This window comes from Arvicanthis niloticus, chromosome 18 (assembly GCF_011762505.2).
Source record: "Arvicanthis niloticus isolate mArvNil1 chromosome 18, mArvNil1.pat.X, whole genome shotgun sequence".
Classification (NCBI taxonomy): Eukaryota; Metazoa; Chordata; class Mammalia; order Rodentia; family Muridae; genus Arvicanthis; species Arvicanthis niloticus.
In genome coordinates this window covers 46226144-46250786 of record NC_047675.1, presented here as the reverse complement: position 1 = coordinate 46250786, position 24643 = coordinate 46226144, and the positions used below count along the sequence as shown (strand labels likewise).

The 24643-nt window shown below is 52.6% G+C and overlaps 1 protein-coding gene across 3 annotated transcripts in view; it reads right to left on the bottom strand.

Annotated features, from left to right (window-relative positions):
- Gse1 (Gse1 coiled-coil protein) overlaps window positions 1–24643 on the bottom strand; it is a 361982-nt gene that overhangs the window by 121999 nt on the left and 215340 nt on the right. The window lies entirely within an intron of this gene.

The following is a 24643-nucleotide window of genomic DNA, read 5'->3' as shown; positions in this document are numbered from 1 at the left end:
TCACTTGGGGCATATACTAGGGTCTTCTAGAGGGGCTTAATTCTTACGAGAAAAAATGCAAGGTCCTAAGACCCACAGACATGGGGTAGACTCAGGAGGAGACAGGCGAAGTGAGAGGAAATACTACTGGCATCTGTGCAGATGGGGGTACACTGGAGCACCCCATGACACCCGCAGCGACAGGGACAGGCTGTGTTTCTAAGTGTCTACTAGCGACAGCCTGTATCATCATGAGCCTTGAGAGCAATGGACTCGGACAGAGACTGAATGAGTGGCTCATGGTCACCCAGTTGCAGCCACTGAGTTGCAACTCCGTCCCAGGGTCTCAGGGGCTGCTCATGAGGGGAGGAGGGAGCACGATACTGAGGTAATGAGAGACTATGTAGCATAGGGGCCATCCTGGGGTGCAGCAATGAGTTACCCCAGAGAACACTAAGGTTGAGCTTCGGGGGGGGGGGGGCTCATGGTCTTGTGGCTTCTCCTGATGGTGTTTGTACTCTGATGTTCATTCTCTTCATTCTGCTTCCTCAGAGGGCTGCCCTGGATGAGCAGTGGATCATGTACTCAGGTGACCTCACGTGACCCTTCTCCCCCATTTTAACTTAGGTCAGTAAAGGCTAGAACCTGTGATTGGACAGTGGAGGGGAAAGGTGGGACGGGAGGTTTGAGAGTAGGAGCAGGTAGAAAGGCAGAAGAGAACGAGAGGGGAAGGAGAGGGATGAAGGAGGAGGAAGACCAGAACCACGTGGCCAGGAGAAACCACAAGTAGCAAGGGCTCTCATACCTGAGGAATAACACAGTACAGTGATAGACCTGCCCAATCTAGGCTTATAGCTTATAATTATAATAACTGGATTGAATGGTTTTTATACGGGCATATTGGGGTTGGAAATTCCAGCAACATCATGGTGGCATCTAGGCCAAAAGCCAGGAGCAGACATGAGAAGGCACCATGGCTGCAGGTGACTCTCTAGGTCACGACCTGCCCAAGTGTTTGTACAACTCACAAAGCTATCTGGAGAGACCTCGGCTCTCAGATCCTCTCAGCTCCTGACCCTGGCTCAGGGCCACAGTTAAATGGGTCCTGCCCCACCCTCCCCCTTCCCGGGAGTGCACGTGGTTTGATATCAGAGGGGCTCTAATGTGCAGGGTGTGAGGGACCATGAATTTTATTATCTGTCTGTGATTTACGTTTATGTAAAGCAGCTCTCAAAGCCACTCAAACTGAGAGGTGAAATATGCCGAATCAGCTTTGCCTCCAAAGGAAGAGAAACCACCACATAGGCAAAACCACAGACAGCTACCTGGGAGGGGCTGGCGGGCACCTCTGCTCTCACTCTGGAGCCCAGGCTTGCCTGGAACTCGCTGTGCTGCTTAGGCTGCCCTCAAACTTGAGCAATCCTCCTGCCTCTTCTGGGACTGTAAGTGTGGGCTACCATGCCCAGCTTCCAAGTGTGGCACTCTGGAATTTGGGGTTCCAACTATGCAAATATAAACAATGTCTGGAGTTCAGCTGGGCTGTCCGGGTCTCTCAGAGAATCTAGGTCTCACAGAGACTCTGAGTCCTTTGGGGACACCCTCGAGGGAGGCTAGCACACTGGTGACAGTGATAGGTCCAGGGTGCTTTGTTGAACTTCAAGGATGTTAGGATGTTTTTCCTCTCGGCTGAGTTTAACTATAAGCAGGGTGAAGGTTCTCAGGCCTAGCTCTGATCTCCTCTCTCTTCTCCTCTCCTTTCTGCAAACTCACCGTATCTAGGTAAACTGCCATCCACCAAACTAGCAAAGAGCCCCCCCCCCCCCCCCCCCAGCGATAGCGAAGGCTGGGGAAAGGGAGTGAGTGAGGACATGCCTGAGGCCTTGCAGCTCCTGTGCACGGACGGACACAGGTAGACAGGTGGGTGTCTTTGGACTTTACAACAAGTGATCATGAACCTAGGAGTTTTAGAAGACAGAATGTGGTGGGGCCAGCATTCGGAAAGGTAGAACTGGAGATTCCAGCGGACATGTGGCTCTGATCTCTGCCTTCCTTCTGTGTCCCACGACAACCTCACCTTCTAAGGACATGTGTGATGTAAGGCCACCTGGACACCTAAAGTGTTCTCACCTCAAAACTCTCAACTGACTTCCACCTGGGCTTTCCCTTTGTCCAAATAAGGACAGAAGTATACATGCTAGGGGGCCACAATCCGAGCCTGGTGCTGCTTCTGCATTGAGCCTAGACAGCCTCCGAGCCCAGGCGTGGCCCAGACCCTCTCCCATCCATTTGCCATCTCTCTTGGTCCAGGTCCTGTTCTGGACCTGCAACTTTAAAGTTTATTATTGCGTGTGCGGTCACCCACACCACAGCACCCACGTGGAGGTCAGAGGACACCTTCACGGACTCAGTGTTCTCTTTCCATTTTCACATGGGTTCCAGGGCTCAAACTTAGGCCACCAGACTCATTGGCCAGCTACCTTTACCTGCTGAGCCATCCTGGGGAGGCTTGCTTGTTTGAGACAAGGTCTCATGTAGCCAAGGCTGGTCCTGAACTCCTGGGTGCAGGGACTTTAGATGTGCACAATCCAAGTAGCCAGGGGCCTGAATGTGTAGGGAGGGAGGCACTCCAGAGGGAGGAAAGGCAGTGCAAGGGCACTGAGGCAGAGTATTCAGGAAGGGGGAGGGGCTGGAAGGAGGAGGGGCTTTGTAGTTCTTTAATTTCACTAGAGATGGGCTGGGAGGCCCTGGTCATCTGGGTGCTCCCTCCCTCCAAGGCTGTGCTCCCTACAGTGCTTTATTCTTCTAGAACCAGCCTGTCCCCTGCTGAGGATGGAGCCCAGGGCAGAGTCTGTTCTTCCTCTGTGCACAGCTGTGCGTAGAAGGCCAGTCTAGGGGAATATGTTGGGGAATGAGTTCATGTGCCTGTGTGCATGCGCACTCATACACAGACACACAGACACACATATTTCACATACACTACACACAGACACACACGTCACGTACACTACATACAAACATACATACGCAGTCACACACATCACACACACTCCACATAGGCACACAGACACACTCTACACACACCACACACACACAGTCAGACACACAGACACACAGAGATACACAAACACACACAGATACACAAACACACACATGTACACACACACACACATGCACACACACACACACACACATTGGAGTTCTGGTCCCCAGCGGGCTGTGTGTGTGTGTGTGTGTGTGTGTGTGTGTGTGTGTGTGTGACTGCTACCCTGCCACCTCCATTAAGGATTTATCAGCCCAGAGGGAAGAAGTGTTTAGCTCTGGGCCTCCTGCAGTGGGGTCCCCAGCAGAAGCAAAACTTTGCTTCTGGGAATAAAATGGAAATCCAGTCTCTGGGGTACGATGAAAAGCCGGCTCATAAAGTGTTCTCCTTTGGAGACGGCAACCAGCTATAGGGCCTGATAATGGGGAACAGGGGGCGGCAGGGACACCCTGGGGCTTGGAGCAGGCACAGGACAGCAGTAGAGCAGGCTTGTCCCCACTCTCCCAAGCCCCACCTGCTCAGCACTGCCCGCCCTAATAAACCCTCTCTCTTCAGAGTCACATTCAATGTGGTCCCAACAGAGAGTCATACGTCACCAAATCCGGCAAAAATTTGTACTAAATTGAATCAATCCATCTTGGAAATGGCTCTTGTCAGCTTCTGTCAGGGAAGTGTCTGCAGGGGATGGAGGGATCAGGAGGGGCCATCGGGATGTGAGGACTAGGTGGGGGGGCCCTGTGGGGGCTCTCACTTCAAGAAACTTACAGGGCTGTGGCAGCGTCTGGTAGAGAGGGAGGATGGGGTTGGGGAGCACTGACTGCAGTGGGATAGGAGGGCAGGCAGACGAGGATCCCATGACATCGTCCTGTTGCCTACCTGCTCCCAGAGCATCCTGGAGTCTTTCTGTAAACCCCCAATCACTAAACACCCACTCTCTGCTAGATAGCAAAGGAGGACCAGCCGGAGCAGAGCACGGACCCAGGAATCAGAAGAGAAGGCTTTCCCTGAGTCCTTTGCATGGACAAACTGCTTCTGGTCCACCTCACAGGCAGGCCCACTTTCAGACAACACAAATATTCCATCCTGGGCCAGCCTCTTGCCTTTGAGCATGTCACGCCTACAATAGGGGCACCTGTCCTTCTCTGAGGAGCTCAAGCCCCTCCCCCTTTCATGTCCTGTCCCTCCCCTGTCGCTCCTACCTTTGTCCACCTCCGGCCACTCTGGTCCCTACAGCCATCCAAGTGCCGATGGTCACTCTACTCCGTGACCAGCCTCATCCACACACTCCGAGTGGCACTGTTTTGGGGACCTGGACATGCACACTCATGTGCGCCCAGGGTTGAGGAGTAATGTAGAATGTCTGGATCCCCGAAGGCCACTGTCAAGTTCCCCTGATCTAGATTTCAGAGTAAACACTGGGTTCCTACGAATTCCTTCTGCACACAAACCAGCTCCCTTCACAGGGCACCTCCCACTTCTGCCTGGGTTCTGGGAGCTGCTACAGAGCACTTAACCTCTGAAACACCTGCCAAGGGACACAGGCTGGTTGGCAACAGCTTGAAGCTGACCTAAGGCAGATGAGAGACCAGCACAGCTTGTTAAGACGTATCCCTCCCAGGCAGCCCTCTTGGTGACTCCCTACAAAGCCCCCAATGTTTTTGGTGCTCTCGGGAGGTCTCAGCTTCTCCCTTACCCCTCAATCTCCTACTGCCAGACTGCTTCTGACAGAGCAGGTAGAAGTCATGAGAGCCCGTCACTGTGGAGGCCACTTGCCCTAAATGAACGCTAACCACAGGACTGGAGATTACATGGGTAAGTGACCAGGGATCAGAAGGAGCTGCCTCACACCCTCCCACTGAGTAGCATCTGTCACTGAAAATTGGAAGTGAGGGCTAGAGAGACAGCCAGTAAAGTACACACGCCTTGGAAAAGCACAATGCAAGTTTGATAATAAAATAAAAAGATACATAGCAAAATCTGGGTGTGGTTGTATGCCTTTAAAACTCTGGTGTCAGGGAAATGGAGAAGTGACCCTACTTGGTAAGTTCCAGTGGAAGACAGTGTCTAAAAACCATGATAGATGGTACCTAAGGAGTGACACCTGAGGTGGACCCCTGACCTCTACATGTACACAAGTACACACACACACACACACACACCCCTACAAGCATGCACCCCATGTGTGCACACAAGCACATACACACCTACAAGCATGCACCCCATGTGTGCACACAAGCACGCGTGCCCATGCACACACACACACACACACACTTGTTAGACTCCAGTATTCTCCACATTTACATGTTGACATCCTAGACCTCAGAATGGACCAGCACACAGAGACAGCCCAATAGGGTGAAAAGATTACAGTCGCATGGGTGTCTCTGTTCCTATCTTCCTGATAAGGCTCAGCACACGAGAGGGGGGCAGAACAGCCCCGCCTCCACTCTGACCTTGCACTGTGGCCTCCAGACGATTGAGCAAGCAAGTTTCTGCCATTTAGCAGGTTTTGGGGTTTTATTAGTTCAGCCCCAGCCAACTGACACAGAAGCTGCTGGCCAGAAAGGAGTGATCTAGGGTCTTAAGTGGGTGGGGTTCCAGCTACACCACCTGCTCAATCACTAGGGGCCCGGCAGCCTGCTGGGGCAGAGGCCGTGTGGGGTGTTCATCTCTGGCTTATCACACCCTGGACTCCATTTCTAAACTGGACAAGAAACACTCAGAAGGCCAAGGACAGAAGTCTACAGGGATGTATTAGCAGGCTCAGGAAGACAAAAGCAATCTTGCCTGACACAAATATAGATGAATTCACGGGGAGGAAACCCACAGACTGGCAAATTAAAGCGCGGTTCAGGCTGGAGAGTGCCGAGGACGCCGGCTGATGGATCTTCCTGGCCAGACAGCCGAGCCAACCTGATAGGTCACCACAACACACTGTCAAAAACACATGGCCACCTGCGGGGGCTGAGGGAAGAGAAGTGCCAGCCTGCCATGGCCATGGGGACGAAGAACCTGCAGGAGATGAGGACAGGGCACACATCTGGACTGTGGCTGGAGAGGAGGAGGCTGAAGCTCAGGGGACTTTAGTGAGTGAGGACATTGAGGGACAGAATGAGAGGCTATGCATATCCAGGCTGTCACTGCATGTATCCCTCACCAAGCTGCTTTCCAGGAGAGGTGAGGCCATGCCTGGATGTGAACATCTCTGCTAGCTCATGGTAGGAACACATGACTCAACAGGTGGATGAATGGGTAGGTGGCTGGGTGGGTAGCTGGGTGGGTAGATGGATAGACGGATGGGTAGGTAGGTGGGTGTATAAATTGGTGGACACATGGGTACATGGATAGGTGGGTGGGTGGATAGATGGGTAGATGGATAGGTAGACTGGTCTATAAATTGGTAGACACATGGGTACATGGATAGGTGGGTAGATGGATAGATGGGTGGGTAGATGAATATATGAATGGGTAGGTGGGTGACACAGGTAAACACATGGGTACATGGATAGGTGATGGGTGGATAGATGGAAGTCCCTTGGATGGATGGATGGATGGATGGATGGATGGATGGATGGACAGATTGGTAAATAAACAATGAAGACCAATCCCTGGTACCTGCTAACAAATGTCACCCATTGCTATTATGGCTGTGTTTCCCACCCCTCCCCAGATTGAAAGGGAGCCCCATCTCTACCAACAGAGCAAAGCCTACCCATTGGAAGCTTCCAGGCTTTCCTGTCTAGGCCGGCCCACTTTTCTCACCTGGCTGTCTCTAAAACTTATCTCCCTAACAGACACTTCTCTCCAGAGGCCTCAGGCCTCTAACAGACACTGCCCCCTCAGCTCCTCTGAACTGTCATGTCCTTTTCTCCTTCTGACGGAGGATCTTTCCAGTCCCTTAGGATGGGCTCACTCTCCCGCATGCTGCCCCTGCGCCCCCCATGTCCTCACTCTCCCGCATGCTGCCCCTGCGCCCCCCATGTCCTCACTCTCCCGCATGCTGCCCCTGCGCCCCCCATGTCCTCACTCTCCCGCATGCTGCCCCTGCGCCCCCCATGTCCTCACTCTCCCGCATGCTGCCCCTGCGCCCCCCATGTCCTCACGGACCAGACTGTACCATCCCATCCGGCAGCGATGCCTGGCTGCTATTTGCAATTACATTCTAGAGATACTAGGATAAGGATACAGGTTCTGCTATGGACCCTAACTGCTCAAGAGCCACATGGGGCCACACTCAAGAGCCACGTGGGGCCACGCCTGTTGCCAGAAACCAAATGAAGCAAGAAATTCCACCGACAAGCCACTTCAGGCCATGCTGCCACAGAATAGTTAGGTGCCTGTGACCAAGTCCTCGGGGACTCTGTGTGACACCCCTGGCATACAGGAGGCCTTCGGGGCTATATGGATCTCAGTTGGGTTCTGTCTGGTTTGGTCTGATCTGAGGATGGTGAGCTGGAAGACCATGACACTGTGCCCGTGTTGCCACCCTCAGCCTACAAGGCTTCTCTGCAATACTGTTCTTGGACCTGGGTACAGTTCTGAGAGTCACTTTCCTCGTATAATAAACCTCAGCAAGAACTGCTGTCCTGCTACTCCTGGCTCCCATGTGGGGTTCTAGGCCTCTCACAGGGTCTGTCACTATGATGTGGTAGGTGTGGACTTTGTGGAAGCAGGCCAGGGCCGCAAGATCCCCAACCACTTGGGATGCTGGAACTGGGTAACTCCAACCCCAGGTGTATGGCTCATCCAGCCAGGAGTCAAAATCCCTAGTGACACTGATGTCTGTGACACACAGGAACCTATCTGTTCCACTACCCAGCTATCCAGCCATGATGTCATCTCCCTGGGCGACCCATGAGCTAACCACGCTCAGGGCAGTCCTGTACTGCGATAGTCAGTAAGTCAGCTGCAGGAACAGGGCAGAGTGAACTAACCCAGGCTCCAGATGGAGAAGGGACAGGGGGCAGATCTAGCTTGTTTGAGGGATGGAGAATTGTGCCCCTGTTGTGTGCATAGTCCAAGGGTGTGCGTGAGTGAGCGGGGGCATGCATGCGTGCAGGCACATGTGTGTATGAATATGTTGGGGGAAGGTGTGAGCATGACTGGGCAGTGGCTGCATCCTTTCTGTCATTCCTGGAAACTGCATGTACCGTACACAGGAGCCTGAGGGTGGCAGTGCCCTGCTGAGAGAGGCAGAGACAGCAGCGTGCTGGCCATCCTCCATAGCCCTCGTTCCAGGACATAAGAATCCCAAAGAACACTCATGTAAGGTGACCAGCGTTGTGCTTCCTGTAAGCTATGAATAAGTTTACCTGCAGTTTGTCAAAACATTTCTCACATGTTTGCTGCTGGGAGCCCAGACTCTGCAGAGCCCATGGCCTAAAGCAGCTGTTGGGCTTTAAGGAAGACTGAGTGCAAGCCTCACATACCCCACCCCACACCTGTTTGAGGATCACCGGTGGTCTTCAGGACTCCAGGCTTCAGATCAAAGGGGTCCATAGTTCCGAATCTGGGGGAACACTCAAGTAAGATAAGCACCTGCTTATCAGAGGGGGTGCACTCCAAGACAGGCCCCAGATGTGGGGAGAGACATCAGTGAGACCAATGTTTGCTGCATTTTTCTCACACATGGTAAAGCTTAATCTATACATTAATTACAGCAAAAAAAAAAAAATAGCAACAATAAAATGGAACCATTATAACGGTGATATAACAGTTATTTTAAGAGCAAATTATTGATTTTTTTTTTAATAATAAGTTTCTAGATGCTATTATAAGGTCCTGTTGACCAAGGTAACTGGTAAGGGGTGTCTGTGGCATCAGAAGGCCACCACTACTTAGAAGAACTCTCTACAAACTGTCAAGTGCTCTGTTTTTGTTTGAGACAGGGTCTAAGGTAGCTTTAAATTTGAGCCAAGTGAGACCTTGAATTCCTGAACTAGGATTCCAGTGCTGGGTAAAGTTGTCACCAGCACGCCTGGTTTATGCGGTATGGGGACAGAACCCAGGGCTTCAAGCAAGGCAGGCAAACATGTCACCAACTAAGCCACACCCTCAGTCCCTCATGCCCTTAAAGCCACATGCCCACCAACCAATATGCACTTTGTAGGCAGTGGCCCCCTCGGAAGATCCAACTTGACCTCCCTAGATGGTCGCTGCTGTGCAAGTATCTGCAAGACCACCTGCCTGCCTTCATCCCAAGGGTGGAGTGTAAACTGGGGTCCTCCTGGTTGCTCCCACCAAATGGAGATCGACAATAAATCCAAGCCTGGGAGAGATTTGTGGGCAGCATGGTGGAGGGGAGGCCGAGTGTCAGGGCAGACATGCTTTCTGCAGGGTCAGCAGCCTGAGTGACCCCCACAGCATCTGACTCTCCCTCCTAATGAGTGAATCGGGAAGGGTGACCATCCATCTTCCTCGCCACTGGCCCTAATTAAGCGCCAGCAAATTCCCCAACCAGTCTGCAGCGTCCCTGGCATAATATTATTTACCTGCGGCTAATAGTTTCTCCAGTAATGATAGCCTCGTATCAAATGACCGCCGTTTGGCTTCTGACAGTTTTAAAGACCGGTCTCAGGGACACTACAGTTTCTAATTACAGGGTCTGTCATCGGTGAGGTTCGGTTCAACGCCACCTCCTTCTCCCGCGGGTGACACTTCTGTCCAGACAGGAAATTTAAGCTCAGCCCCGACAGTTAAGGTTAAAAATACTGCTGTGTGCAAGCGGCAGATCATAATTTGGGTCGCTGCCGTGTTTAATTAATTGGACTGCGGCAATCAGGACTCCGCGGGCCGTAATTACAGGCAGGGCGAGAGGCCCCGCTCCCCTTGCCGTGTCTTACAGCTGTAATTTCACGGAGGCTCTGACCTGGCTCCGGGCTGGGCCCCAGAGCTCTCTCAAGGCAAGAGGCACTTCATTAGGCCACCATGATTTGTGAGGCAGGGCAGGTGGAGGCCGGGAAGCGGGGACAGGGCAGCTTGCAGCTGCCCACACCCTTCCCAGGGAGGGCTGCCCCCCCAGGGTTATCCTGGCAGGCAGCCCCAGTGGGAACAGTGGTGAGACAAAGGGATCCATTTCCAGATGCCACAAAGAGCACCAGCTGCAATCCTCACTCCAGACCATAGGGCTTTGGCACTTGGGGTTCCCTGTGCCTGGACACCCTTCCCAGCCAGCATAGCTTTCTCCCACTCCCCTTACCAAGAACTTTTTGGTCTCCTTTCCCATGATTCCTCCCTTCTATGCTGTGACAACCCTCTTCCACTAACACCGCTTCCCGGTGTGAGAGCACACCACACCCAGTTTCCAGGCTTTCCTATGTCCTGGTCACAGACGCTCCTTATTCCTCTGTCTGTGCCAGGCTGACCTTGCCCAAGCTTCAAGGAGGGTATATTGCTAAGTGGAACTGGACTTGGTCCTTTCCAGCTGTGCCAATAGCAAGAGCAACCCTGAACAGCTGGATACTCTTGCCCTTGACCACAGAGGACCCACAGCTACCGAGGCTGGCCATCGGAGAACAAGGAGCAGCCTCCAACTTTGGGTGAGGCCCGCTTCCCTGGAAACCTCTCTGCTGGTGACTGCAACTGTTAACATCAGGGACTTGGAGGTCACACTGGATCCTGCCAGGACACAACCTTAGTGTCCTTCATCTGTAACCTGGGCAGGGTGCATGGATCACCCTTGGGAGCTGAGCAGAAATGTGGAAGGGGTTCAGGGAAGGTTTCAGAAGCTCCATTACCTTAGCAGCAGGAAGCTGAGGAGGGCCTGGGCCAGCCTCAAGCAACCATGAGGATCAAAGTAGAATAACCAGGTCCTTTTCTGCTGACCTCTGGCCTACACCAGCACCCATTAGTATTTCCTCCTCATGACCCCCTACCAAGTCACTCCACGTGGGCGGTTGGTGGCGCACGCCTTTGATCCCAGCACTTGGGAAGCAGAGGCAGGCGGATTTCTGAGTTCAAGGCCAGCCTGGTCTACAGAGTGAGTTCCAGGATAGCCAGGGCTACAGAGAGAAACCCTGTCTCGGAAAAAAATAAAAACCAAAAAACAAAAGTCACTCCACTTCCATCCACTGACCCCCAACCTTTTGCTAGAGAGTCTCACGGGGTGGGGTGCACCTGGAGGTAGGGTGTACTTGGCTTCCGGTTGAGCTTTGTCAGGAGCAGGCACACTCATTCAGAGGTGGTCTGAGCTGTGTCTTAGTCACATTGCTATGAGGAGACACCATGACCAAGACAACTCCTATACAGGAAAGGATTTCACTGGGGGCTGGCTTACAGTTCCAGGGGCTTAGTCCATTGTCATCATAGCCATGAACACAGAAGCAGGAAGCATGGTGGCAGGCAGGTAGGTGTGGTAGGTGTGCTGGAGATGTAGCTGAGAGCTACATTCTGATCCATAGGTGGAGAAGGAGCCTCTGGACCTGGTGTGAGCTTTTGAAAGCACAAAGTCCACCCCCAGTGACACATTTCCTCCAACGAGGCCACACCTCCTAATCCTTCTCAAATAGTGCCACTCTCTGGGGACTGTTCAATTATATGAGTCTATGGGAGACATTTTTAAAAAAGATTTATTTATTTATTTAATGAGTATACTGTAGCTGTCTTCAGACACACCAGAAGAGGGCATCGGAACTCATTACAGATGGTTGTGAGCCACCATGTGGTTGCTGGGATTTGAACTCAGAACCTCTGGAAGAGCAGTCCCTGCCCATAACCACTGGGTCATCTCGCCAGCCCTATGCAGGGGGTGGGGGTGGGGTATTCTTATTCAAACCACCACCAGGTCCATGTGGCACCCGCCCTCTTTTGCTTACTTCTGTGCCCCCATCCAGTGCCGGCTGCTTTCAGTGACAACTCTTCTTCCCAGGCTAAAGAGGCCACAACTCCAACTACTGGAACTTGGAGGGAGGAGGCTAAGCGTATGGGACCAAGGGATGGCAGTATGTTACAATGTAGCGGTCTAATCCTGCTCCTCTCTCCACTGGGGGCGATGTGGCCAAAGTGTATACTATTTTTTTCTTTCCTTCTTTCTTTCATCCTTTCTTTCTTTTTCTCCCTCCCTACCTCCCTCCTTCCTTTCTGAGACAGGGTTATCTCTGGGTAGTCCTGGCTACAGAGCTCTCACTGTAGACCAGCCTGGCTGTGAATTCAAGGACCTCCTTGCCTCTACCTCCCAAGTCCTAGGATTAAAGGCAGGTGCTACCATGCCTGGCTGAAATGTATACTTTCAAAAGATACATTTCAGCCCAATTTCTCCAAAAGAAGGGCCTCATTTGGAAACAAGGTCCTTGCAGATGTTGGTTCCCATGAGGTCACACTTGGAGTAGGGTGGCCCTAATTCAAGCCTGATCCAGGCAGGACCTCACAGAAAGAAGAGGAGAGATCAGGGCAGGTGCACGAGGCCAGGCCCTAGAGGGAGACCATAGTGATGCAGCCACGAGCCAGGGCTGGGCAGAGGGTCTGAGTGGCAGGGCTGGGAAACAAAGTGGGGGTGAAGGGTGGGGAGGGGAAAGGTTGGGTGACACTCCCCTCCCTGTAACGCTGGTGCACTTGGCTATAGGCCAGACTGGTCCCTGGCAAATGGGCCCTCCATCCTAGCCTTTGGTTCCCATGAAGGTGGGGGACGAGGGGGTGGGGGGACAAACACGCCTGTTTATTAAGAATCGAAGCCTGGGCGGTGAGGCCCTGGAGAGAGTGCCTTTTGAAGTGCCAAGTGATTTATTTCAGCCAATTACTGTGTGCTTCTCTTCCCAGGACCACATGTAATTGATTGAAACCTATTGAAAACAAATTAACCAGCGCAGGGATGCAAAGATCTGGTTATCGCTTCCCTGGAGGGCCGCAGGGAGCAGGAGCCACACAGCATCCCTTCCCTTCCCCAGAAGGATGGGGGATGCACGAGCCAACTGTGCCAGGCCCAGCAGCCCTCGGTACCTGCAGCTGCTCCCGCCTGGTCCTTCTGCGGGCTGAGCGAGGCTATCTGGGGTGCGGTGCTTTCTGCTGGGGAGTCTAGAATCTCTGCAGCACTAGGAAGTGAGCAGCTCCATGGAGTGAACTTTCAACAGGAATGCTCTGGTGTCCTTGTTAAGGAAGGTATCAGGCCGTGCCACAACACGCCTCTTGTTTTTTGTTTTTTGTTTCCCCCGAGACAGAGACAGGGTTTCTCTGTGTAGCCCTGGCTGGCCTGGAACTCACTCTGTAGACCAGGCTGGCCTCAAACTCAGGAATCCGCCTGCCTCTGCCTCCCAAGTGCTGGGATTAAAGGCGTGCGCTACCACTGCCCGGCTGCCTCTTGGTTTTGAAGAAGGTTCTCCGGTGGTAAGTAATGGGAGGTTGTGGAGGAGAACAAGAGACTCCATTTTACCACAAATGTGCCAACAAATGATTTCTTCTTCTTCTTCTTCTTCTTCTTCTTCTTCTTCTTCTTCTTCTTCTTCTTCTTCTTCTTCTTCCTCTTCCTCTTCCTCTTCCTCTTCCTCCTCCTCCTCCTCCTCCTCCTCCTCCTCCTCCTCCTCTTCCTCCTCCTCATCATCATCCTCATCATCAAAGACAGGGTCTCTTCACATAGTTCTAGCTGTCCTGGAACTCATTATGTAGACCAGGCTGGCCTCAAGCTCACAACCTCTGCTTCCCATGTGTTTAAAGGCAGGCACCACTCTGCCCAGCTGTTACATTGCACTTTTATTTTCCCTGGGGATGGGGGCACATGTCTTTAATCCCAAGGCTGACTTGAAGAATTCAGCTAGAAGAATTGCCCCTATGTGTAAGAGGCCAGCAGACCAACTTAGGCTACAGAGTAAGACCTTATATCAATCAATATATATATATATATATATATATATATATATAAAAAAATTCTTTGGGTTTTGTTGTTGTTGTTTTTTTGTATTCAGGCACTGTGGTATCTTCAGCCCACTTCCTCAGGAGGCTGAGGCAGGAGGATCATTTCCTCCTAGATCATAGCCCAGGTGTTCAAGGCTATCTTCAGTGGCATACCATGACCCTGCCTTGAAGCGGGGGAGGAATCAGCTTAATAATAATCAGCTTAGTAATAACAACAACAACAACAACAATAACAGCAACAATAATAGTGAAACCATTTAGCATCTTGTCACTCCGTGGTGGAGTGCTTGCTGAAGATGTATAAAATGAGCACATTCCCAGGAGGGAGGGAAGGATGGGGAGGGAGGGATGAAGGAAGAAAGGAGGGAGGAGAAAAAGGAGGGAGGGAAGCGGCTGGATGAGGGAGGGCAGCCGTGGAACCCCTATTTTAATTCCCCTCTTTCATGTCTGGTGCTGGAGATGGACCCAGGGCCTCACACATGCCAAGCACACACTCTGTCTCTGAGCTGCCACCAGCTGGGCCTTCACAGTTCCTCTACAAGCTGTGGACACACCCACATTTCCTGAACTTTAAAATCTCTCCCCTGAAGTGGTGACCTTCTGAGTATGGCTGGCATACTCTGGCCAATGCCAACCCCGGAACCTCAGCTCATGCTCGCTCTCTCTCTCACTGGTTCTGATGCTCCCTCTGTCTTCCCTTGCTGGACACTCACCCGGCCCAGTGCTGGGGCCACCTCCCAATAGGTACTTCCTCTGCATAACCCAGAAACCTCGGCTCCCAGAAGCAGCCATGCCTCCAACAAGGGCAGGTCACACCCTCTGTCTGCACTGCCCAGCTCCACCCAGACACCTGTGTCTGTTGACTCTAGCTGTCCGGCAGAGACCAGGGCAGGGTGCTCACAGCCTATTTGTCACCCTGTGGGTGGTCAGATAAACTCTCCAGGGTGACAGGCTAACCCTGAGCCTTACCCGTGGCTGTTCAGACAGAGGGAAGGATTCTCGGTCCTACAGCGACCCCGTCACCACCCCAGGCTCTTCCCACATTTCTGCCACCTTGTGTTGGTAGAACAGGAAGGGAGGACAATCAGGCTCTGCCAAGCAAAGGGTTGTCCTGGACATTCCCCCATGTCAGCCCCTGTGGTAGAAAGGTCAGAGTGGAGTCTGGGAGCCCGGCAGGCCAGCCTTCGAGTGTGTGTGTGTGTGTGTGTTTGTGTATACGCAGGTGTGTGCATGTAGCAGTAGGCATGTAGCAGTAGCATGTGTACAATGTGTGTGTGTTTATACGCATCTGGATGTGTGTGCATCTGCAACATACATATGTGTGTATATATGCCTTTGTGGGTTTCTGTGTTGTCCGTGTGAATATCTGAGTGATATAGTTAAGTGAATTCTATGTGCCTGTGCCTGTGAACCTGTATGTTGTGTGTACTACTGTATTGGGTATGTCTGTGTAGTTATGCATACATATGGACATGTACCTATGTATCTGATAGGATATGTTGTACATACATACATACTTACATACACACATACATACATACACACATATATACATATACTTGAGTGTGTCTGTGTGGCCTGTGTGTATCTGTCTGTGTGTCTTTGAAGTATATGTGTGCCCAGGTGTGGATATGCATTGTGTGTGTGTGTGTGTGTGTCAGGGTTTGTGTCTACCATACATATGTGAATCTGTATATATGTGCATGTGTGTGTGTGTGGCAGGGTTTTTGTCTACCATGCATATGTGAATCTGTGTGTGTGTGTGTGTGTGTGTATGTATATATGTATGTATGTGTGCATGCATGTGTTCATTTGGCCCGAGCCTAGGCCTGACTTGGAGACGGAGGCTCTGCAGACTTGGTGAGCATGCCAGCTCACTACAGACCACACAGTACCCTGGTTGGCCACCCACCATGCACAGATCCCCGTGGACTACTAGGAAAAGCAGCTACTTGGCTTGTGCTGTTGGTAGAGTAACAGGAAATACCTTTAGGGACCCGGAGCCCTCTGTGGGGCACAGCTGAGGACTCACACCTGCGATCATCTGATCCAGCTGTCCTGATAGATAATTCTGCAGATCTAGCTACATCTGAGGAAACAGAGGCTCAGGACCAAGGCCCATCACTCCAGGGCACAGGTGACACCACCTGCATCTCAAACGGCTGTCTGTTGTGGTAGTGTGTTTCTAGCTGTTCCTCAGGCAAGCCCACGCCTCCAGCTCTTCGGCTACCCTAGTCCTGCAGAACTTGCCCGGAGCAGGGACTGGATGGTAAAGCCAGTAAAGACTCACCCACCCATGACCCTTGGACCTAGCTGTCTTTGTGTTCTCTGCCTATCTCTGAAGGGTCATAATCTTCCATTTACCCCTCCATCTCCTCTCTGGAAGCTTCTGTGAGGTATTTATCACCCTGCTCTCTGAGAGCCTCACGGTGACATTGCCATCCCAGTGTCATGGACGCAAACGCTATCACTCACAAGGCATAAACCTGTTGTAACATCCCCGAGGCTGGCCAGGAAGGTCACCATCACTCTTCCTGTGATGGTACTGGGGGAGATGGATGGTTCTGGGAATTACCAATGGCTACAAAGCAAGCACCTTTCACCTCCTGGGAGCAGGGGTAAGTCACTGTGCTTGGCCCCAGGGAAATGAAGTAGCAGATGCTTGCTCTGGGCCACGCCCCCCCCCAGGGCATCGAGCTGTATTGCCTGAGAGTCCTCCACCTCTGCTATTCAGCAGTTGGTTTCTGGGGCCTCTGGAGGATGCTGGAGGCAGGCACCAGCAGGGGCTTTTGATAAATGAGGAGTCAGACCTGAGAACAGGGATGAATTACCCTGGCTCTGGGTGTCCTTTCGGGCAGAACGAGCTGTCCCCCTGCAGATCACAAGCTTGACCTCCCCTCCTCCATCTCTGAGAGGCCTTCCTTCGTCCTTAACACGGTTTAGCATTTGCCTAGAATCTTCTCTCGAGGGCTAACCATAAAAGTGTTAGCTTGGAAGTTGTCTGAAGGAGGAGCTTTGTGACTTGAGCCATGCGCCAGGGTCACGCAGTCAGGCCAACACCAGGGCCTGGATGCCCATGCTAGTGCTCTCCGCCATGACACACTGTGGACACAATCTGGCCCTCAAAGACACGGAGCCTCCACCGTAAAGAACACTGCTGACCGGGGCCCACTGTGCTCTTGCTACAGTAGGCTCCAGCCTGACCTTCTGGGCCTAGCAGCAGGGAACTGGGCAGCAATACAGCCAGGCTTCATGTGGGCTGTTATTAAGGCACTGTGCCCTGCCAGCTCATGTCCCAGGTATTATTGAGACAGTCCTACTGTGAGCCCAGAGCTCCTTCCAGAGGTTCCTGGCATGCACAGCTCCCCACCCCACAGAGTCCTGGGTCTTATTTGGAAATGCAGATTTAGCAGGTATCATAAGCCGGGGTAAGGGAGACTCGCTGAAGAGGGCAGCCAAAGAGCCGCATGGTTGGGGCTATGTGTAGAAACATAGGAGGGACTGGGGATGTGGCTCAGTGGGTAGAGTACTCAGCTAATGTGCTAATGTAGAGTACTCAGCTCTGGGTTCGATTCCCAGCACTCCATAAACAAGGTTCAGCGCACACCCCATATAATCCCAGCACTCAGGAGGTAGAAGCAGAAGGATCAAAAATTCAAGATCCATCTTGGCTACACAGTGAGTTCAAGGCCAGCCTGGGATACATGAGACACTGTCCCTGAACAGAGGGGAAGGGAAGGGGACTGGAGAGATGGCTCAGTGGTTAAGAGTATATCCTATTCTGGCTAAAGACCCAGATTCCCAGCACCCATGTGGTGGTAGCTCACAAATGGCTGTGATTCCAGTTCCAGGGGACCTAATCCTTCTTGTAGTCTCCACAGGCACCAGGCACACGTGCGGTACAAAGACATACATGCAGGCAAAACACTCATACACATAAAATAAAAATAATTTAAAAAATTAAAAAGCATAAAAGGATGTAGGAAATGGTACAAGGATGGAGACAGAATCCAAAATCCAAGCATGTCAAGAGACACCTGGAGCTACACGGAGCAGGCAGAGTCTGGGCCCTACCCACACACGTGGAAGGGTATGCAGTTTAAATGCATTTTTACTGCAGCTTTATTCAGACTGACAGAGAGTTGGAGTCAACTTAGTCCATCAACGGATGAATGGAAAATGAGAATTTGGTATGTATAAATAGAATACTATTCAACTCTAAAGAAACATAAGGTCACAAATTGTTTAGAAAAACAGACGGTCTCTAAATGTACACTAAGTGATGTCACGGTCTCAGAAGAGTAAACTCACGTTCTCCCTCAAATGCAGATCTAGCCAACAATATGCATATACACAAATAAATGTACATGTCATCGAATGTTTGTTTTGTTTTTTGGTGTGGATAAGTGCATAAAATATATTCAATCGTGAATGCATCAAATCTGACATGTCAGTTCACTCCTTCCATTCTGAGTGTCTCCGCTAACTGCACAGTTCAAGCTGTTCTGTCTTTGGGTCTGGGTAAGTTCCGTGTATGTATGTTTTTTTTTTTTTTTTTTTTTAAATTTGTGACAGTTTTAAAAATGAAGTTTTAGCTGGGCAGTGGTGGCGTGCTCCTTTAATCCCAGCACTTGGGAGGCAGAGGCAGGCGGATTTCTGAGTTCGAGGCCAGCCTGGTCTACAGAGTGAGTTCCAGGACAGCCAGGACTACACAGAGAAACCCTGTCTCAAAAAACCAATAAATAAATAAATAAATAAATAAGTTTTGAAAACAATTAAGTGCTTGCTTTGGGGTCATGGGTCAAGGTAACCTGAAGAACTGAGCTTCTGGTAGCTTCCTGGGAAGAAGCCAAGTGAGGGGAGAGCTTGCTTACTCCATCCCTCTCGCTGGGTTCCTTCCTGCAGATCTGTGTCCCTTCAGCAGGCTCCCCTGGCTTTCTGGTACATTCCAACACCAGACCTGTCATAGCTTTTAGTCTTCCCCACCCTGATGCAGGAAAAAGACTAGCTCCTCAGGGAGTCCTGCCAGGTACCCCTCTATTTGCCTGGCGACCACGCGATACATAGCCATGGCTTTGTTCAGCACCAGGAAAGGCAGCCCCAGGGAGAGCAGGCAGGCTCAGGAGCCCTCTGGACCAACTTCACTCATCAGTGACAGAGTCCAGGAGTCTGTGACACCCACAGGAACAGGCATCTTATCTGGAACATACCTGAGTTCAAGCCTCAGCTCTGTGTAGCCTCAGGCATGTTGTCCAGGCTCTTTAGACCTCGGTTCTCTCATCTGTTCAATGGGACAGTAAAGAACCTACCTGTGGAGCCACCTATCTGTTAACAGGACAGAGGCCCTAGGGATAGGGAGGGCACACGGTGCACCTGTGATGACAACTGTGTTGCTTCAATTCCCAGAAAGACAGGTACAATGTGACAAAGGGAGGGGACACAGGTGGGGTCTGCTGGAATGCTTGCCAGAGATAGACCCCGGTGTGGTTGTGCAGGCTGCCTGGGTGGCTCTTAGCCAGCAGCATTGGGCTGGGTCGCCAGACTCCAGTTTATTTATAGATCAAACAAACCTACCCTCGAGGTCCCATCAAAGCCAGAAAGCCTATTCTACGGAGCAGGAAAAGCAAGTCAACTCAGGCTCTGCCAGGTGTGACTGGCATTGGGCAGGTGTGGCAACTGGGTGTGGCCACTGGGCACGGCTAATGGGCCCCGCTCTTTAGGCTCGAGACCAGCTTCCTAACCTGGGAGAACCTGGGAAGCAGAAGCACACCCTCTCCTGGGGTGCTCAGAGCAGTCCTGGACACGTGCGGGGGACAAGGTACTGGAAGCAGCTCCTACTCACTTGGGCCAAGCCAGCTCGGGTCACGACACTGCTAACCCTCCAAAGCTCACCAGCCACTGCATCTCCCGAGAGAGGGGCCTGGCCCAGGCTGCGTTCATTGGGGGTCAGTGTGACTCCTCGTCTCTACCACCGAGAGTGATATGAACCACCATGACCCAGAACAAGCCGGGGAGAAAATGGTTTATTGGGCTTACACTTCCACATCGTAGTCCTACAAGCAGTTCGTAGGCAGCCCACGTGCCCCAGCCCTGCCTTCCTCTTCCTCTGTCATGTCCTCTCCTCTAGGAGCCCAGCCCTGCCTTCCTGTCCTTCTTCCATTCCCCTGCACGGGCCTTCTGAACTTCGCATATCTGCAGTGCAGGCTAATGCGGCCTTTGTTCCTTGTTCTGTGCCCTGTGCCCAGAGCTCTGTCCTCAGATACCTGCTCTGGGATCATGCCCTGGGCACCTCCAATCCTGGCTCACAGCCACATGCTCAATGCACTCTCCCCCCACCCAATTACTCTCTCCTAAGATGACCGGTGCCCCTTGCCATCTGGTCTAGCCTCCTCTTTGACCTCAGAGCACCTGTGTCTCTTACCCTCTCTTCTTATTGTAGCTCCAGGCTCCCTGCCTATCCCAGGACACAGGATGCCCATAGAGGCCTCCAATTTCCAGGAAGCAAAAGCCATGCTGTCCACGGGCACCAAGAGGAGCCCCAATCTCAAAAGGCATTCTCAGAGGGGCTTGGATTGGAAGCTCACACTAAGGGTGGCCCTGGGAAGTTCCCAAAAGGGACAGCATCATAAGGAGGCTAGCTCCGGGGACTTCAGGGGTATAGCTAATGGCCATTCCGGACACGGGAGCTGCCAGGAAGAGGCCAGCCTCAGAGGCCACCAGGACAAAGACTCGGCACCAGAGGGAGGAGAAGACCTGGCCTGTCGTGGGCGGGTGTCAGGCAGTAATGGCTGCACCCCCACCCGCAGGCTGGGTGCCATTCATCTGACCATATATACACACGCTAATCAGCTGTGGCCATGGCACCCAGCTCAATTCAAATTGATTTACCGAGCCTGGAAATGGATACAAATGTGATTAAAGGCCTTTTATTTTACATAGGTTCTCTATAAAATGATTGAAATCAATTGCCCGGCAGGCCCTGCGCTATTACTGCACAGAGCCTGCCCCACTATTGATGGATACGGTGCCAGGAGGCTGAGCAGGGCGGCGACAACTCCCCCAGCCTAGTCCTGGGTCACTGCTGGGGTGGCTGTAGCATCCACTGGGGTGCCTCTCTGTGTCTGCCAGGCACCTTTGGGGAAGCAGGAAGAGCCAGTGGGTGAGGGAGCAGGCCCGGGGAGGAGGCGTCACCATGGCGACAGCCTCCCACACCATCTTCCAGCCCAGATGCCTCTTGTCTGTGATGGCCAGAACCTGGGAGGCTGGTTCCTGTTTCCAGCTCGGAGAAGGGGCAGAGTGGGCGATCTTGTCTCACCCCATGTTCCTCCCAGGAAACCAAGGCCAAAGCAGAGGGTAGCCAACAGTCAGTGACAGATATGGCCCTGTCAATTAGATCCCCTACCTCATAGGCCACTCAGATGTGTGCACAGCCTCCTGGTGGCTGTTGTGGGATTGTTCCAGAATCCTCAGGTGGTGAGAGTTTTGGTCTGCCACTTGCTCTAAGGAGCTGGGCCAGAGCCAGGAGGTCAAGGCTGGCCAGAGCTAGTAGCTTATCAAATGTCTGCTGAGGTTACCATGGTAATGAGCACCATCCAGAAAACTTCAAATCCAGACAACTTCCCTCCTGGATCCTGAGTCTGGGATTCTGGACCCCTGGGCACGGTGGGCCCACACATGAGGTAAGGCACTTCTCCTTGCCTCTTGTAGCAGCCAGTGGCTGCCAGGATCTTCGATTTATAACCACATACATCTCAACACCTCCCTCACGAGGTCTTTCACCATTTGTCTGCCTACTTACTTATTTTAGGGACATGGTGTTCTGCCTGCCTGTACGGACGTGTGTCTGTGCACCATGCACATGGCTACCACACACACAAAGGTCAGGAAAAAAAAAAAAGGCTTCAGATCACACAGTTGCAAGCCACCACGGGGGTGCTGGGAACTGAGCTCTGGTCCCCTGCAAGAGCAGCCAGTGCTCTTAACTGCTGAGACATCTCTTCATCCCTAAGATGCTTGTAACACGACCCTGGGAGTACAAGGGCCCTGGAGAGGAGCAGGGGACATAGAAGTCTGGAGGAGAGCTGGCAGTCCTGGTTCTCCCCAGCAGAATACCACTAGTAATCCCTGTGCACAGGGTTCCAAGAAACTCGGGGGTCCCACTCATCAGACACCTATCTGGAATATTCTAAACAGCATCCACTCCTCCATCCCTCTGTAAATAAGTGGGAGAATGGCCTGGGTCAAGGGGAGGCACCACCTCCATATTTCATGTTCTGGGCTCATTTATTTTTCCAGAATGCATCACAGGCCCAGAAAGGGAAGGCAACTTGTTCACAGCTGCCCAGAAGGTTCTGTCCCAGTTTTCCACAGCCAGTGCAATACAGAGAGGATCAAGCACCCTTTCCACAGCTCCAGGACCTCGACCCTGCCTCTACTTCATTTTCTGAGTAGGGAAGGAGGGAGCAAGCCCCACCCCTGCTATGGGTACAGCCCTCCTCAGCCCTGCCTGCTTGCAGCCAACAGCTCCTGCAAGGCAAGGGCTGCCTGCTTCCCGCAGGCTGCGCCTGCACCACCGCATTAAGGACAGATGGATTACAGCTAATGAGCCTGCTCGCACCATTAACACCGGAGCCTTCCCTGGATTAAACCGCACGGCCCGGCGGGCTGGCTTGTCACTCTCGAGGTGGGCACCGCGGCTGCTGGCTGTGCGTCAGCGTACCCTTAATTGCTCTTGTAATTGGGTCGCCTCGCTCCTGGGAACCCTGATGCCACCCTCAAGGGATGGTGGACTAGTGAGACTGCCTTTTCCACCTCAGCATTGCCTGCCCTCTGCCCCCCTCCTTCACCCTAGGCAGGTAGGCAGGGTTCCCTGCAGTTTGAGACCCTTCCCTGAAGGGTCTGCCTGGGCCAGCAGACACTCCATCCCCAGGACTGGGAAGAAGGGAAGGGACAGGGTGCACCAGCTCTCCAAATTACAGCCTTTGGTCTACTTTGGTTTATTGCACGCACACACACACACACACACACACACACACACACACCTCATGCACTCCTACTTTCTCTGTCTCTCTCACACCCACACATACAACACACATACTTAAAATACACACACGTTCCCACACGTACAACTCTCTCTGTGGGAATGAAGAAGAAATCAGAAACGAGGGCCGCCTGGGGCAGCAGGGCAGGGCTAAGAGGCCCTGAGCCAGAAGCCAATTTCCTGGCCTGCCTCAGTTGTGTGGTTCAGCAAGGTTATTCAGCCTCTCTGTGCCTCAGTTTCCCCATCTGTAGAAATGAGCACGTGCTGAGTGAGCAGTCATATCTAACAGTCGCAGTGCGCAGACAGTGGCGGTCTCTGTCACCAGTGTGCCGGGTTCTGTCTTGTGACATGTGTGCAGACATTTTGGCTTCACGTTCACTCTATAACCAACCCAGACTACCCTTAAACTTACAGCCAGCCATCCTCCAGCCTCAGCTTTCTGCTAACTCATGTCTAGATTATTAGCAGGATCAGGACCCAAGGGTGATCCCAGATGGTTGCAGGGAATTTGGGTCCAGCAAGGTCTGAGGCCAGGGGACTGTGGCAGGTGACACTCGGTGACAATCCATATGCTGGCTGAGGGGGTCATCACCAGTGGTACTTCCCACACAGCTCACGGTCGCTCTTCCTCCCACAGGAACCCACATCCGCTTCACCAGATGCAGAACAAGAGCCCAAGGACCCCCTGCAGCCCCAGTGAGGCCCTGTCTCTCTCAGGCCTGTTTCCCCATTTGAGAACTGGTACAGCTAAGGGTGCAGTATCCCTCCCACAGGCCAGCTGGGTGCACAGGCTACGGAACGTCGTCGTGGGAGGCACCAGGCAACTGCAGGCTGCGGGCAGGAGGGCAGGAGCCGAAGCCCGTCCCTGAGGTCTGAATTATTCACACACAATGGCACCCTTACTTACAGTGCAGCCGCCGACACCTGCTGGTAGATTACTCAGGGACTGGCTGCTCTCTCGGTTAATTAAAGGAACACTTTTGCCAGTGACTTCTCAGGTGTGTAGCCAGGCAGCCCCAGGTCTCATCCCACTGCCTCAGAGACACTGGATCCCCAAGACCTGCCAGGTGAGAGGGAACAGTAGCTGGATCCGTGCCAGGCTCCTGGGTAGGACAGTGGCCTGTGTGCCCAGGGTGGAAGCATGGGGAGTGTACCACGCCACAGGAGCCGTGTGGGGCTGAACCTGGATCCTCCGGGGGCTGAGTATATTCTCTCTCACCTGACAGAGCTGGGCACAGCCACAGACACTGTGCTCTGGCAGGTTCTAGCAGGTTCTGGCATCCCTCTAGCAGGGTAGGAACAGCGGCCAACATGAAACATTTACAAAGGCCTTTCGCAACCATCTGTGCTGGGAACGGAGAGGCGGGCTGAACAACCACGGCCTTTCTGCCGAGGATGGCAAGGCCAGTGATGGAAGACACAGCCAGCCACTGGACATTTATGGCCCCACTGGGACCAGGTTTTGAGACACCAGTCCAAGTAGGGACGAGAACCAGAGTAGCCCACAGATATGCTCTACAGGCAGCTAAGGGTGTGGACATAGGGGCAGAGGGCCAGAGAGGGCCAGACTGTATCCCAACTGTATTACTTCCAGCTGTGTGACCTTGGGGATATCACCAGGAATTTCTCTGTGTCTCAGTCTGCCCCAAATCATGCACCCAATGGGGAGGGGGGAGGGCTTCTTGTTGTACCTTTTCTGTGCTTCTTGCAACATCTATGGTCCCCTAGGCACATGGGAGAGT